At 46.0% G+C, this 18001-nt stretch overlaps 1 long non-coding RNA gene across 3 annotated transcripts in view; it reads left to right on the top strand.

The window, feature by feature from the left end:
* Positions 1-18001, top strand: part of LOC142925642 (uncharacterized) — a 72204-nt gene that overhangs the window by 34266 nt on the left and 19937 nt on the right. The window lies entirely within an intron of this gene.

Raw genomic sequence — 18001 nt, 5'->3', positions numbered from 1 at the left:
CATTCGTGAGTGGGGTGACCGAGGCATGACGGATAACGTCGGATTGATGCTCTTTTACGGCAGTGCATCAAGAGCGCGCGTGTGGGTTTTTTGTTGTGGTTGCTGTTGTTGTTGTTACGCGAGTGAGTGTGTGTGCGTGCGTTTGCTTTATGCGTGCTCTTCTAGGCCAAAGCTACAAAACTTCGCGGATTTGTTGTTATTTTTCAGAAGGGGCTGTCCCGGTGTACCCTAAGCATTTTGCGAAAGTGGAGATGTTGTCCCCCGGTTTAAATACCCGCAGGCCTCCTCGTGCTCCAAGCGAATGATAACGTGGGGGCAGAATGGGCGGGGCTGCCTGAATAGTGGGCGGGGTCGGCAGAGGGAGTGGGTGGAGCGTATTAGCAATGGGTTGTGGCCAGTGACTCGCTGGGGGCAGGGAAAGAGTGGCCGAGTGGGCGTGGTTTATGCAAAAGTAGGCGGAGTTTTCGGGAGGAGGAGGCGGTGCTTCCAGATCACCGTGTGACCTGGTTGAGCCTCAGATCATACTGGTAGGAACCTCCTGGTTACACCACCAGCCCACAGGGGATTATTGTGTCCGTCCGTCATGCATCCAAAAATGGGAGGGGTGGGGCTGGGTGGAGAGGGGAGGGTGGGGAGGGGCTGGGTGGGGAAGGTGGGGCTGGGTGGAGAGGGGAGGGTGGGGAGGGGCTGGGTGGAGGTGGGTGGGGGGTGGTAGGGGTGGGGCTGGGTGGGGAGGGGCTGGTCACCCCGTGGTGCCCTTATAAAACTCAACGTTTAACCTACTCACGCCGGCTTGTGCCCGCCCTCACATTCGGGAATGTTTGCGGAATACACCACGTGGTGGTGCCGCCGTTGACCCTGGCCATTGACCGAGCAACCCAACGTTCTTACCAGCTCCCTCTGCAGGAATGTGTTTAGGTGGTAGCATTTAGTAAATTAATCCAGTTTTTTTTACAAGGTAAGGCCCACTGAGCTGTGTAGCTCTTATTTTTCCGAAGCGACCTGTCCACAAATGACAGCTCAACGAAGTGGCTTATCATGTGGAAATGTATAACGGCTAAATACTCTAAACGCTTGATGTTAATTATGAATGTGAAGGGAAAAACGGTGGACTCGGAGGTCAATCCACGTGACCACGGGGAGAGAAACATGCAAACTCCAGGGTTGGGGATTGAACCCATGCCCTCCTGTATACCAGGCGAGGTAGTTAACATCTCACCACCCACTGTGCCACCCAACTGAGGCATTGACGAAGATGTGCTAAGAGAACATGCAAACTCCAAATATAATATCGAGACAAAACTACTTTCTGCAGAACATTTACACCGTGCGGTCACTGCGTTGCAAGAGGCAGCCATGCACATCGCGTTATATTACAGGAGACGGTTGCGAACGCAGGGAAGAGTGGCGACCTGAACCTAGATTTTAACAGCAGCGCAGACGGCTAGGAAAGGGGGGGGGGGGGGGGGGGGAGGGAGGCGTTGTATATGCGGGCCTTGAAAATTGAATAGAAATAAAAAAAAGTTAAATGAAATTTGGAAGAATGTGTAATTATCCGGAATTATGTTAATTGATGTAACTATGTGCATAAATTATGCTAATTAGGGAGGTGTAAGCGTATTGATTTATGCAATTGCATGCGATTATGGTAATGCAATCCATTATGATAATTGGGCCCTGCCTCGCTGTCGAGGGTAGTATTATCAATCGGGATCATACAATTATTCTCGCTTTAACATTTACTGATTATGTCTTAGTGTTTTTATATCATGTCTCCAAATTCAAATCTCACCGCAGGATACAGTTTTTATAATTAAAATTATTATGCATGAACTTAGGAAGGCACCACTCAGACACTTCTGTGTTAAGCAATTTTAATTTCTAAACAAAACCTTAACACTCTAATATGCGAACTCTTATGCTTGGAATTTTCAACACAGTACTCCTGGAGGTGTTCTCCTTATGGATTCATACATTTAACCCTCAATGATCACGTTGTTAAACTGGGTAACAGAACAATTGATTAATTCCTCAGAGTAACACGAGCATACATGGCGATAGGAACAAAAAGTCCTTAAAAACGTATGCAACGATATTCATACGAAGGCAATAAAGAAACATGTCCCGAAGGCAAAAGTATACGGCAATGAATTCATGGGCAAGTTTCGATTTAAAGCTTTCGTGACTGCAATGATTCATCTTCTTTGGTTCTTTCGGTAAAGTCACGTAGAATGAGAATAAAATAATAAATTGATAAAATAAAATAACACAATAATATTCTCACGACGTTTCGTCCACAACACAAGCGGCCTTCATCAGGTGAAGGGACGAGACTGTCTGGTAGGACAGCGCTGGAGTGAAAGAGCCACGTTCAGATCACGGCCTTTAAGCTGTGTGAGAGGAACAAAGCGCCTTGACAAAGGAATTAGCATATAATTTAGCATTGAAATGGCTGAATGATTAGCTTGTGACTGGTCACAGAAATAGCTATGTTAAAAGTTAAAGCATACACATCCGCAGAGGCACCCCTTGTTAAAGGAATTAGCATAGAATTTAGCATTGAAATAGCTAAGTTAAAGCATACACATCCGCAGAGGCACCCCTTGACAATGGAATTAGCATAGAATTTAGCATTGAAATAGCTGAGTGATTAGCTTGTAACTGCTCACAGAAATAGCTACGTTAAAGTCAGAGCATACACATTCACCGAGGCACTTAGTACAAATCAAACAGGAGAATTTGGCGAATTTAGCATTGAAATAACTAAGTGATTAGCTAGTGACTGGTCACAGAAATGACTATGTTGAAGTCAAGGCCTACACATCTGAGCTATTCACAGTACTATATAGTGAACCAATAAAAACTAAAATATAAATTACCTTAATGTTATCAATAAACTCTATATTCTCCAATCAGCTAAGCTACCAACAATAAGTTGTTATATATCACAATGCTATATGGCGAAAAAATGGGTGGATTCTTACCCTCAACTTTAGCACCACGGATAGCTACGGGCCCCGTTCAGACGGACGAGTTCGTCCATGGTCGGAACAGAGGAGGGGGAGAGAGACAGCTGCGAGGCGCTATTATGCTCCATGTTGACAAACCATACCATTAACCGTGGTGTGAGAGGTATTAAGAGTCAATGCTGGCAAAGGAGCTGCGGTCTGAAGGTCATCGTAAAGATACAATTAATTAAGAACAGAAATGATTTAAAACATCTTTCCAGTGGTTACTAAGCCAGAATCCATCTTCTCGGTTGAAATTGTCTCTGTGCTTGTATATGTGAATGGCCTCATGAACGAATCTCTCATGGTAGCCGGTTGGTTTGCAAAGAACCTCCGTCTTGGAGAAGTCAATGTCATGTGAGCCCACTGAATTATAACAGTGATCTGCCACGGCAGAGGAGTTCGTCCTACCGTGTTTCAAGTCTGCTTTATGTTCGCGGATGCGGTCCGAGATATGTCTTTTGGTTTCTCCAATGTAGCTACTACCACAGAGGCACTTTAGTTTGTAAACGCCCGGGTACTGTATGTCTGGAACAGCATCTTTTACAGATGGAACTAAATCACGGATTTTATGTACTGTGTTGAATCGGACCTGGATGTTGTGTTTATTCAGGATTTTGGAGATCTTTTTAGTGACCCCTGCAATGTAGGGTAGGTGATGGTTTTGAGTGGCTCCACAAGAGGATCCTTCTTCATGACTGGAGTGATGGCTTTGCGGATTGTGTAGTCGGAGTAGCCATTAGCCCTGAGAGCCTGGTGTACGTGCTTGAGTTCACTGGTAATGTGTTCCTGGTCGGAAATGCATTGGGCTCTGTGGTATAGAGTCTTGATATGGGAGTTCTTCTGGGATGGATGGTGGTGGGAATCCGGTTTCAAGTAAGCATCTGTATGGGTAGCTTTCCTGTAGACAGAGTGGCTCATTGAACCATCAGGTCTCCTTTTAATTAAGACATCCAAAAAGGGTAGTTTGCCATCTTTTTCGACCTCCATGGTAAATCTGATGGCTGGGTGTATGGAATTGATGTGGTCGCGGAATTGGTCTAGAGCAGGCTGGCCATGTGGCCAGATGACAAAGGTGTCATCAACGTACCTCTTCCATAAGGTCGGGTGTAGAGTGGCAGTCTGGATGGCGTCAGTTTCAATTTTTTCCATGAATACGTTGGCTACAACCGGAGATAGGGGGGAGCCCATTGGGGTGCCCTCAGTTTGTTTGTAGAAATTTCCATTCCAGGTGAAGTATGTGTTGGTTAAGCAATGTCTCACCAGGGGTGCCTCTGCGGATGTGTATGCTTTAACTTAGCTATTTCAATGCTAAATTCTATGCTAATTCCTTTAACAAGGGGTGCCTCTGCGGATGTGTATGCTTTAACTTTTAACATAGCTATTTCTGTGACCAGTCACAAGCTAATCATTCAGCCATTTCAATGCTAAATTATATGCTAATTCCTTTGTCAAGGCGCTTTGTTCCTCTCACACAGCTTAAAGGCCGTGATCTGAACGTGGCTCTTTCACTCCAGCGCTGTCCTACCAGACAGTCTCGTCCATTCACCTGATGAAGGCCGCTTGTGTTGTGGCCGAAACGTCGTGAGAATATTATTGTGTTATTTTATTTTATCAATTTATTATTTTATTCTCATTCTACGTGACTTTACCGAAAGAACTAAAGAAGATGATTCATGGGCAAGATTATGTAGTTAACGAAATGCCTTAGAACAATGGTGTGCGGCAGTATGCCTGCTTCAGCAAATACTTATCAATTGGCTAAGGCTTCGATATTCGCGGGAAGATTCTGTGATCAAAAGAAAGATTTCAACACAATATTCTCCCAGTGAGTGTGTAGATTCGTAACTTAGGTTTCTAAACGTTTAGTTTTCATCGATGAATTCATTGATCATATTTATGTATGCAAATCAAAAGAAACATAACTACTAAAAATACTTCTAAACGAACCGTTTCCCCGTAACCCAATGGCAGCCGTGTTCTGTGTTATCAGTTGATACTTGACGCACCTATCATGAGTCTCCTAATTAATTTTAGTCCGTGTATGTGTTTATGTGTGGGTGTTATTTGTCTTCTTGATCAATTCTTTGCGTTAAGCAGACGCCGAGGTTGGGCATCCCTTGTATCAAAAATGTGTTTGTTCCCTGCGGAGCGGTGAGGGTGTGAGGGTGCGTGTATCATACGGACAGCTTGGCACTCCTTCCTTCACACGGGCGGCCACAGTTTCTGTCCACAGCTGGATGGAAGAGTCGGCACGACGCTCGCCGTCGGTGCGCGACGATCCCGTCGTCAGGTAGCGCCCGCAGCTCGTCCGCTGGCAGCTGACACCCTTGGTGGCGCTGGTGACGCTGCGGCGTGCTCTCTGCTGCTCCGTCTCTCTGGCGGTGCCCATTGCGCGTGCAGCTGGTTCTCTGCGATGCTGGCTTGGTGGATGCTTGGCGCTTTCCGCCCTTTCTCGAGGTTGATTGCTTGGTGCTGCTCGCCAGTTCGACTCCAGCTCTTGGGTGACTGATCGCCCTCGGTGGCTGGCTGTTATCTTCTGTGGTTGGCCATCTTCCGTAGTTGATCGCCGTCTTCTGCCGCTGGTAGCTGTGATGATGATGATGTATGGCTCGTTGATGGTAGCAGTTGGTCGTAGTGTTGCTGGCTTGTGGGAGCTGGCACTTACTCTCAAAACTTGTGAATTGTATTTGCACACCTCTTACGCAACTCTGATAGCTTAGTACAATACAACTTATCGCATTCCTGGATTTTGCAAGCGACTCAAAACATCAGGATAACTGTAGAATAACTTTCAGCGATACTCTGTCGGTCCATGCTGAACTCGGCACCGAACATCACTTCGCCCCTGTTCTCTGCGAGACACAGCACCCATTGTTGATCTCGAGGCCATGCCCCGGAGCCAGCCCGTCGCAGTAACCTCTGTCGCTGAGAACTGTCCCTTGCTGAGCTCTACTGTGTGTGTCGTGTCGCGGGATATATGTGGAATTTCGCCCACCTCAGCTCGCCTTCTCACAAACGACCGGAACTTCCTTTGATTTCGCTCTCAGCCTGTGGGAACAGCTGTTTGTCCGGTTTGTGTGTGTGTGTGTCATATTTATTGAAGTAATGTAAGTTTCATCAAGGCATGGTTCCTGTCGCCTTCCTCAAGCCATCCCGCCATCAAAAGGAAACATATGCTCCAGATTGCCCTTCTTCTGCAGTAATGCAATAATTAATCTGGAGGGAGGTTCCCCTGTCCGTTCGAGTCCTCTCCCCCCTTCTCTTCCCTCCCGGTGTGACATACTTTTGCCTCTCACAAAGGGGTGTGTTGATGCTTTTGAAGTTAAGTATTTATTTTACCTCTTATAGCTTGACCCCGTACCACTTTGTAGTTATGATTATGTACGTGACTCAAGTTATGTTTGTAGTAGTGTTTACAGTGCTTCCATCGTGGTGTTTGATTTTTATTTTTAAGAGGAGATGCCCTTTGCCTACGTATGCGAATTCTATCACGTGCTGCTGGAAGACAAAGGCGGTTGGGAGCCTCTCTTTCTCTCTGGGACACATTTTATCTTGGTTGTGTAAGTTTGACCTATTTCGCCTCATCTCTCCTGGATAACCCTCGGTTTAATACTGCATAATTATTATTTTGCTTGTTTCCCAAGATTCGTGATTTAACATTATCATCACCACGTATTTCCTAGGGTTTTTATTAATTTTCGTCCCCCCGTCTGTATCCGGGGATCCGTGCTGTTATACTCGAGTTATATTTTGATGTCCTGAGGTTTAGAGGTATAACTAAGTTTCAGTTAAGCTTCTTGACTGCTGGAATTCATATTCCTTGGTGTTTGTAAAGTCACGTAGACGGTAAGATGTAATAGAATTTAAGGTGAATAACGTTAGTATTAATAATATGTATGAGAAGTGATAACCCACTATGTAGATTATGTAGATTGTTTTTTTTTATCGTAGTGAGTGTGTTGACAGTCTATGATGTCGACTCATTTTGTCGCTGAGTTCTGAACTTTAACCGTTGTATTAAGAGAAACGAAAGGGAAATTATTGTAGAATTCGCCTGTTCCTTCGTGGTGCCTGGTTGTCTGTGCTCTTAAAACGGGGGCCTTTGAGGCTACGTAGATTCCCCCCCTTCTCTTTTGTTTTGGGTTTATTATCCTTTATGGCTTATCTCCGTCTCTCGGTTGTGTGTAAGGATGGCAGATGCTGTGAGGGGAGGGGCTTCGCGTCACCCCCTTTTTGCCCCAAGCGACACCACGATTGATTAAAAAAAATGATTGGCAGAATTATTCTTAATATCAATTTTGGAAAAAAGGCCTACATATACAACAGAGGCACATTCTAGACACAGGGACAGCAGCAGAGAGGGAGCGATCTCAGCTGAGCGGAAGTTTACCGAAGATTTTGAGAGAAACGTGCCAACAAGTTACCACTTCAGCACACTGCTATGCCCGAGATTAAACCCAAAACATTTACCATTTGAGTACGACGTTTCGCTGGCGATTACAACCAGCTTCATCAGGCAATTTTGTTAGAATTGTATTGAAGTCTTCCTGTTTCTATCTTAAATAGAATAAAGGTGATGTCATCTCTGTAAGCCTATCAGGTGCGAAGACCAGAGGCGGCTTTCTCTCCAACACTGCTGAAGTGGTTTTCACACCTGATGATGATTGCTTGTGTTGCAGTCGAAACGTCGTGATAATTGCATTGCTTTATATTTTTTTATTATTTTATTGTTTCCCTTCTACGTGACTTTACCGAAATAACCAAAAATATACTGCTGAAGTAGTTAACTAATTGGCACGTTTTTGTTTACAAGACAAACCTTACTAATTTCATGTGTTGGGTGCTTGGCGGTTAACGACACATTGATATTTACGCAATCTAACCCCCCCCAAAAAAACCTTTACTACGGACAATATTGTTCACAAAAGCCGACTACGTGCTAAATCAATTTTAGGAGATGTCCTCGCTAACTGGAGTGTGGCAAGAATGTCGTGGGGATGTGAGAAGCAAGTCCATGGATTTCAAATGTCAGAATTCCAGACTTGTGACTGACGTCATAAGTCGGCAGTTCAGCAATATTATTGTACTGCATTGTTGTACTGCATTATTGCACTGTATTATTGTGCTGTATTATTGTACTGTATTATTGTACTGTATGATTGTACTGTGTTATTGTACTGTATCATTGTACTTATTGTTGTACTGTATTGTTGTACTGCGTTGTTGTACTGTATTATTGCACTGTATTATTGTGCTGTATTATTGTACTGTATTATTGTACTGTATGATTGTACTGTATTATTGTACTGTATTATGCTCCCACAATCATGTTGGCCAACTTCAACCCGCACACACCAGCAAGGTGGTGAATTATGTTACCTCTATGACCTGCACGACGTGGGGGTGGTCCTCATCTAGCAGTGGATTGGCAAAACGTGGGTGCATGGATGAAAACGGATGATGAAGGAAATGGAAGGATGAATCGATTGATGGATGGATGCGTGAAATTTCGAAGAAATTTAAGTAATTAAGGATTAACCATTCAAGAATGTATGATGGACGGATCGATGAATGAAGGACATTAAGGATAATGGATGGATGGCTGTACAGGCGTGAAGATAAACAATTAATAACGCATTATCAATGGATGGATGGATGAAATAAGTTCTGGAAGTATGCACAGAGCACTGAATGATCACTTGTGGCGACGCAACGGTTAAAATTCCGTCAGTGCGTAAAAAAAAAGTAACTCATCCAGTGCGCGCGCCCTCTCGAGATGCTTCACACGGACACAGAGATGGGCAATGTGTGGGCACGCCGATGTGGATCGCGTTATTATCTTTATCTAAAGAGACGTATCTGCTTAGAGGCCCTGGGAGATGGGCTGACGGGACTAGTGACTGATTTATTCTAAAGGAAGACGCCAAGATTGAGCTGGGGCGGACGGGGAGGAGGGAATGTGGCGGGGTGAAGGGGCGAGAGGGAAGGGAAGTGGGGCGTGGTGGATGGGGAGGAGGCACAGGCCAGGCAAATCCGATGGGCATCTCTGTGGATTTTGTGAAACAGATTAGTATCGATTTGCAGGAATAAAAGGAGAGAGAGAGAGAGCGAGTGGAGTCGAGTAAAATTAAGGGCGTTGGTAGAATGTAAATACGTGCGGCTGGGCTCAGGTGCCTTTGTGATTCACGCGCGCTCATTCTTTAACGGCGATAGAACGCAGCGCCGAATAAGTATCAAAGTATTATTGCACATTTTTCTAAAGCACATGTAAAAAAAAGTTTTAACTTATTTCCACCCCCCCCCCCACTTCCACGCAGGAGCTTTCGACCCATTTTATCTTATCCATTTTTTTTGTTCGCAATGGACACTTGAACTTTTGCTTGTGATGCATGCGGCGGCGGGAGACATTACCCTTTCGCGAAGCAAAATAAATCTTCCGTCGGGATAATTTATGTAACGAGAGTTGGATGCTCTATTTCGCCGGGCACAGAAGTTTAATATAAAACGCGCGGAGATTTATCGTGCTCACCGGGGGTAAAAGCGCTGTGGGCAAAAGGGGCGATGAAATCGCTCGACAAAAGGACAAGGCGCGCGCTTGTGAAATTAACACTCGCGGTATATTTCTCCTGCTTCTGCTTCTTCTTATTCTTCTCATACTCCCCCCCACCTTTCTCCCGCCGTGCACGCGGGGACACGCGTGCGAAAAGATGGGGCAACCGGGGGGGAGTACGAGGTGTTCGGAGGTGGACGCGGAATTGTTAAAGGGGAGCGCGCGTAGGGGGGAGACAGCATCGTAAGCCTCGTGGAGAGCCAGCCATCGGTGGTGTCAATTAGCAAGAATGGTCTTCGTTCAGCAGTGGGTTGTGAATGAATTGGTGGGGGGGGGGGGGGGTTTCGTGTAATTTATCATTGTGTATTTTTTATTATTATTAATGGGATCAGGATTATTGGCTAGGCTGGCACAAAGCGACGATTGTAAAGCTGGAGATGAGATTACATTTAAGTTGGACAGAGTGTGGTTTCACCTGTGATTGTAAGTTTCACAATCGATCTTGGGCCTCCCGTAAGCCAACTCAGACTTAAATTAGTACCTGGGCCAGGATGTAATTATCAGCATATGGGGGAAACAAAGGCAGCTGTACAGGGTGAGGTCCACACCACCGATTTTTAACGCAAAGATTAGCCTCATTAGGTGCTTACTAACAGCAGTGTTCCAGCAGTCTGTATGTCTACATTTGGGATATATGTCTTCGTGTGTATGTGTAAGTTTGGGGAGTGGTAGTGTAGCGGTTAGCGAGCTGCGCTATGAACCTGGCGACCCGAGTTTGATTCCCGCTCACGGCCAACACCAGTGAAGATTAGCTGAAACCGTCTTGGGCCTCCCCTAGGTCGTCTTAGCCTCAAATGAGTACCTGATGCAGTGTGTACACATCACCACTGGGGAGACAAAGGCGGCCCGGCGTGGTTTTTGTCACCCACCCCTACGGTGTCGGCCTTCATAGGCGTTCCCTAACAGCACTTTCCCTACAACTCAGTTAAAGGCTATAGGGGGGACCTTTGTCTTTGTGCGTGCAAGTGCGATCTGTGTTGACATCAGCAATAAACAAAGGTGGGGGAGCGTGGTTCTGGCCACACCAGCCCATAAAAGTACCGGACCAGACTTGGCAATGCCAGCTCATCGCAGATGCCCTCATTGTTGGCACGGCGAGACGGGCAGCCCCCTTTTTATTTTCTTTGTGCATGGACATGCGAGCACTGGATGGTGACGTCACTGTGGTTCAGAGGTCGCATCACCCTTTGAAAAACGAGAGCTCTGTTTTTGGCAATGAGCTTCCGGGATCTGAATGCTCTTGTGGCATCCTGCAGGTTGGCTCAGGATGAAATGAGTTACCTGCGTGAATGTAAATAATGCAGACCCGCAAAAAAAAACAACTAGTTTAAATGCCCGCTGGCAACAATACCGCTTGTACAAGTTATTTAGCTGTGCAAGTCATAATAATGCCCACTATTTTACCTTGGAAACATTACAGAGTCGAAAGTCGTTTTCATCAAGGTCCCAGGGTCCTGCTACTTTGGGATGTCTGGCCAATTTAATTAGGAGTTGGCTTCATACAGGAAGACACAAAGGTATCTGGAGAAAACTCATGCAACGCCACACAGGTAGATTCACGAATCAAGTGTTGCACTTCCATCTTCTGGTCGTGTCTTAATAGGTGTTCGCTAACAACCAGTCCTGCTTTGGCCAAAGAGGCCACAATGGGTGATCTGAGAAAGCTGCTATTGCCCTGTGCGCACGGGGATAAAACGGTACCGACAGAGCCCAACTGATATTTCACTGATTGCAACGCAGGTAGGGAAGTGGAGATGGGAAGGGAGAGAGTGAGGCATGCGAGGGAGGGAGGGCTGGGAGAGATGGGAGAGAGGGAAATATGGGAGGGAAGGGAGGGAGAGTTGAGAAGCTCAGAGAGAGATGGGAGCGAGTGAGGGACGGATGAGAGGGAGAGTGGAAGAGATGGAAAAGCAGAGGGAGAGGAGAAGGGAGGAAGACAGGGAGGGAGAGACATTAGCATGCTAGTCAGAGGCGCCTTGAATTTAATGCTCAACTATTGACTGCCCAACCGAGGCTTGTGGCATCGCCAGCGCTGATGGAGCATTTGCCCTGGGCGCCGTTCGCATAGATTGAAAACTCGCATTAAGCGTTCGCCCGCAGCGAATTAATTAATAGCTTTTTATTGGGCGCATTAGAATAGCGAGCGGCTTGCCCGAGAAACTATGAGACGTAGGCTGTGTGTGTGTATGCGCGCGCCTTGCTGTAGGATGTGCATGCACACGTATGGTTCTCTTTGCGTGTGTGTGTGTGTTATATTTAGACATTAATAAGGAGAGCGGGAGTGCAGTGGTCGGCGCGCTGCGCTACGAACTCGCCACCCGAGTTTGATTGCCGCTCACGGCCAACACCAGGTGACAATAATTATCTGAAACAGTCCTGGGCCTCCCCTGGGTCGACTCAGCCTCATATGAGTACCTGATGCAGTGTGTAAACATTTCCACTAGGGAGACAAAGGCGGCCGGGCGTGGTGCTGGCCACCTACCCCTTTTGTGTAGAGTGCCGGCCATCATAGGTGCTCGCTAACAAAACGTCAATTAAGGGATCTTTGTTGTAATTTGACAAGTGCAGATCTAATACATGCAGAGGCTCGTGAATGAGTGACTGATGCCAATGTGAATGATGATGTCGAAGCACTGGAAAGCTGAAGTATTTCCTTCATCATCATCATCAGCCATGGTCAATCTACTGTTGGATGAAGGTCTCCAAATAACACCGCTATCTCACGATCATGATGATGATGCTGCTTTAGTTTAGTTTGTGACTCGATATTTTACAATTGGTGTCCCTGAGAATTTCGCCGTGAATTCAGCCTGAAGATCTGAACTGCTTTAGGCTTATTCTTTGGTTCTTTCGGTAAAATCACGAAAGAACCAAGCATATAAATCCCTGCAGTCACGAACGCTTTAAATCAATGCTTTAGGCTTCTTAGTAAACCGTTACAAATGTATGATCTCCATCATCGGTGAACGACATAATTTCAGTTTCGTCGAGTGCGATGCTCAAGCCGAGCGAGAGAGCAAGCGAAGCCCGCCACAGAGTACGCAGGCAGAATGTCGGATATTCATCAGACTACATGCGACTCAGCCCAGCATCTCTTCGGAGGGTCGATAAAATAAATACTACCACTGCTACCAACCGCCATAGGAACGTGGAATTGCAATCGATAGCTCGGGGCTGTAAACAGAGGGTGAACACCGCCAGCGTAATGCTCGTCCGAGTCAGAAATCACGTTGGCTCCTGAAACCCTCGACCGGCTCGCTCGTCTCCAGAATCACAGTATTTATTTATATTGCAGGAGGAATCCGATGAGCTATCAAGCTCTTTTTTCTCACAGATATTAAGTAGGGGCGGGTCAGAACGTTACTACAACAAACAAAACAACAACACGACAGGAGTGCAAAGCATAGGGAAGGTAAATAAATAACAAACAAAACATACAAATAATTGTTTTTTTTTTAATCTTACCAGGTTAAAGCCCACAGAGCAGACAACGTCAAAGTTTCCAATCAACTCGCCACCTGCCATGGGAAAGATGACGTCCTAGACAGAATGACCGCTGCTTTTACAGCATCAGCCTCAGGTCGCTTGATCCCTTTCCCGTTCCGAGACTTCTGCAGGTTGCAGGGAGGGTGTCCCGTTCACCGCCGAATCTCGAAACCGCGCGGGCGGTTCAGCGTTACTCTTAGAGAGACCATAGCGCCACTATGTTTTAAAGGCAAAGTACTCACTGCGGAGGACCGTAGCGACACTCCCGCACTCTACGATAGCTTGGGCGCCAAACTGTGCCAGACGCCCTCCCGCATGGCCTTTCACTCGGGATTGCGTTCCGATTGTCACCTATTGTGGCCTCTTTGACGTACCTGTACGTCATCGGAATGGGAAAGGGTTCTGTACACTCCGGAACCAACGGCTCTTGGTGCTGGTGTCTTCTTCAAACGGGGCGAACTTCGCAACGACCCGCGTATCTTGGCGTCGTGCCGTGCGCTACCGCGTCGCTCTTTGCTCACCGCGATCAACCCGGCAACAAGGGTCACGACGCAGCCCAACGATCACCGCGGCACCTGTGTGCGCCCGCAGGGGCGGTGAGCGCCGCACCGAGAGAGAGAGAGAGAGAGAGACGGGCAGTGTTGGTGAACCAGGCCAGCCGTGTCCGAGTGTTTTGTATTGCTTCGTCGCAGTTGCGGATTATTGAGCCCAAGTGGATTGGCAGTGCAGGGTACAGCGGGCACATGCGGGTTCGCGACCCGACGCAGTGCTACATTATCCCAGGCTCCCCCCCTTCACCAACTCGCACAGATCAGTGTGGTGAAGTATGGTCAAACAAGCTCCGTGCAGATGCCTTAATCCAGTCGTGGCTTGACAAAGGGCTGTAAATAATAATACTAATTCAACTATCTTCTTTGGTTCTTTCGGTAAAGTCACGTAGAATGAGAATAAAATAATACATTATTGCGTTATTTTATTTTATCAATTTATTATTTTATTCTCATTCTACGTGACTTTACCGAAAGAACCAAAGAAGATGAATCCTTGCAGTCACGAAAGCTTTAAATCGAAATTTAATTCAACTATATTAATAAAAATACCAGTGTTGGTATGATCTGAATGTTGCGTGTAATTCGTTCGTGGCAGTCCTGCAGCAACTAGGGACCGCTATAATTACCACAATGTAAAAAAAGGATGTTTTAATGTATGTTGAACTTCTTTCGCACCGTACGTAGCCAACCACGCAATCTCGGAGGACAACAAACTAAACAAAAAAACAGTTCTAAAGAAGCGAGTTTATGTATCGATGTACGTATGTATTGAATCGAATTGTGACACCTGAATTGACAGTTCATAACCTGGAGCCAAGGTGTGAAACGTTTATTCCCACGTGTTGGCGAATGTAAAATGTTCCTGTAGCAACATCAAGGGGGAGAAATTTCCGTTGCGACATATTTCGGCCATTCGACGGAGATGTGAATCCATCCCGACCTCTCGCGCAGGGCAGGACTGGATAATGGTATATACATTTTACATTTTTTCGTACAATCAAGTTTTTTTAAAATATATATTGCAGCTTTCCAATAAATGACCAAATAAAGATCTAAGGATTGCAGTCTCTTTGGAAGACGGGAATGTTTGTTTTAATAGATAAATGTAATCGTAATAATAATCTCCACTTATAAAGGGGCTTTTGCTCGGAGGTCACGAGGGAAGAATTGTCTATTTTTTTATCGTAAAAGCACCTGATCACAAATCACTCTCCATTCTCATTCTTTTTTTATAAAGTCATTTAAATATTAGATAACAGGGAACAAAATACTCAGTTTGCTATTTGGAAGTATATCAGAAGTCCTATTCCGCTCTGTGTGCCTCTCTTATCTATCACGGAGTCGTTGCAATGGGCTCCCCGATTAATCCGTCGGCTCGTGAAGTGGCACCGTCAATCGCTTCGCTGGAATGAAATTGGAAAAGCGAAAAAAAAAGACGAGCGATTAAATAAATGTGTAAGTATAATGTCCGCGTAGATCCCCGACACGAAGTAACTCGATGTTTTGACTAACGGTGTCACGAGTTCTGCATTATGCACTACACAGCAGATGAGTGCTCGGGCAATTATTTCTTTCCTCGGAAAAAAAAAGTAAAATCGCTGTAGGCCGGCGGCGGCTGGAATTGAACTGTTGCGGCTTCGTGTCAGCTGGCAACTGGCTGAGCGACAACTCCCTGAACCGTGTTCAGTCACCCGGCTGCAGCTCTATCGCATAATCACCACCGTGCCCCCCCCCTCCCCCACCATCGTCATCCCCACCCCCGACACGAATGGCCTACAGCTGCAGGTGATTTCTGTTGGACAAGCGGCCGGATCGATGATGTCTATGATTATTGCCTAGTTCATGCGGCTCGTGCTAGAGGGAACTTTTTTTTGTTAGCAGGAGCACGTCGCATTAAATTAAATCCTCGTAGCCATGCAGACGTGAATTACTATGCGCATACATTCCCCCCCCCCCCACCGCCACCCACTATCGGGTCCTGTTAAGTCGTTGCCTGTTGTAAATATTAAACAATAGTGGGTTGTTGTTATTGTTGCTTTTGTTGCGATACTATATCGGCAGTGGTGGCCAAAGCACAAATATCGACAACAACAATAACACATTCGTCAATGACGCTGCTCTCAAAATGACACATATACTGCACGAGTATAATAGTTGGCGTTTTCGGACCAACCGTGGCCTTCTTCATAGCAACTACATCGAGAGGCCAGAGAGATTGAATGAATAATCGTCGGGGACACCAGCGGATCGTTTTGCCGCCGTGCGCATGCATACAGAAAAGTGACGCGCAGCCTCAGAGTCAGAGAGGACTCCGCATTCCTGCGCGCGATTGTTAAGCGCTCACGTGGTTGTTTGTTGTTGTTGTTATTGCTGGAATATATTAAAAAAAAAATAATTGTAAAATTGTCTCCCTCCTCGAGTGACAACTCAACTGGGTGGCACACATCTGTCATTGGTCCTGAAACTCGTGGTGGAAATTCTATGTTTCTATGACCGGCCCAGTCTATCCGTGCGACAGCCATTTAAAACTTCCCACAGATTGTATTGAGCTAATGAATGATGGTCTTGAGTCCCTATGCCCCTATCGACTGGGATTAGAAGCGATTAAGATATTGATGCTAGAGCATAGGTCTCATTGCTTACTGAGCAAATCAATTTAAGTTTAACGTCCACGGTTACTCTTTCATCATCATCAGGATCCTGTCTAATCTAATGTTTTCCAATCGTGTTTTTTCGTCTATTTCTTAATTTTATTCCACCTGTGATATGTCCGAGTCCCCAGTCGGAACTCCTGCATCAGCATTGTTATCACCCTGTGATGAAGAACAGCCATTGGAATGAGATAATGCAGAACTAATTCTGTACAATCCTTTCGATTGCCTCATAATCTAACAGGGTGTGTCCAGGTCTCTTGTGAACCCCATTTAATTCTCTAAAACGTCATACTTTTTTTTAAGTGCGGTTTATTTAAAACAGAAATGAATGTACAAAGGACAACAATGAACAATGCTATGGGTCAATAAATTGGGGGGGGGGGGTCACCAGACATGTGAACCACCCTGTATGCTTTCCTATACGCTCTGCCACAGATACAAGTTCGTCACATGGCAGTCAAACCAGGGATATTTATTTCTCAGAGATGGACTTATTCGACATCGCTCCTATTGCTGTGGTTACTCTTCCTGTGAACGTCACCCATTTATATTTCCAGCCATGTTGAGCACTCGGTGTATCCGACGCTCTGCTTCGACTCATCCATCCTGTGCTGAACAATCACACTCGCTCACTCGCTCAGTCACTCACCACACTGCAGGTCACAACAACACACTCAATCACTCGCTCACTCACCACACTGCAGGTCACAACAACACACTCACTCACTCAATCACTCACTCAGTCACTCACCACACTGCATGTTACAACAACACACTCACTCGCTCACTCAATCACACACTCACTCACTCACCCAGTCACTCACCACACTGCATGTTACAACAACACTCTCACTCACTCACCCAGTCACTCACCACACAGCATGTTACAACAACACACTCAATCACTCACTCACCCAGTCACTCACCACACAGCATGTTACAACAACACACTCAATCACTCACTCACCCAGTCACTCACCACACTGCATGTTACAACAACACTCTCACTCACTCACTCACCCACTCACTCACCACACTGCATGTTGCAACAACACTCTCACTCACTAACTCACCCAGTCACTCATCACACAGCATGTTACAACAACACACTCAATCACTCACTCACTCACCCAGTCACTCACCACACAGCATGTTACAACAACACACTCAATCACTCACTCACTCACCCAGTCACTCACCACACTGTATGTTACAACAACACTCTCATTCACTCACTCACCCAGTCACTCATCACACAGCATGTTACAACAACACACTCAATCACTCACTCACTCACCCAGTCACTCACCACACTGCATGTTACAACAACACTCTCACTCACTCACTCACCCAGTCACTCACCACACTGCATGTTACAACAACACTCTCACTCACTCACCCAGTTACTCACCACACTGCATGTTACAACAACACTTTCAATCACTCACTCACTCACTCACCCAGTTACTCACCACACTGCATGTTACAACAACACTCTCACTCACCCAGTCACTCACTCACACTCTCACTCACACTCTCACTCACGCACCACAACAACCAAACTGCAGGTCACTGCGCTGCTATTTCTATATCTTCCCTCGCACTGCTCCACTTTGGAATTCCCTCCCATCGTCTCTTCCTTCCCAAGCTAGTACAACAATAATAATCTCGGTCAATTCAAGAAACGTA

Source organism: Petromyzon marinus, chromosome 22 (genome assembly GCF_048934315.1).
Source record: "Petromyzon marinus isolate PM22_M1 ecotype Great Lakes invasive population chromosome 22, UKy_Petmar_22M1.pri1.0, whole genome shotgun sequence".
Classification (NCBI taxonomy): Eukaryota; Metazoa; Chordata; class Hyperoartia; order Petromyzontiformes; family Petromyzontidae; genus Petromyzon; species Petromyzon marinus.
The sequence above is the reverse complement of the archived record's forward strand: the minus strand, read 5'-3'. Positions and strand labels throughout refer to the sequence as shown.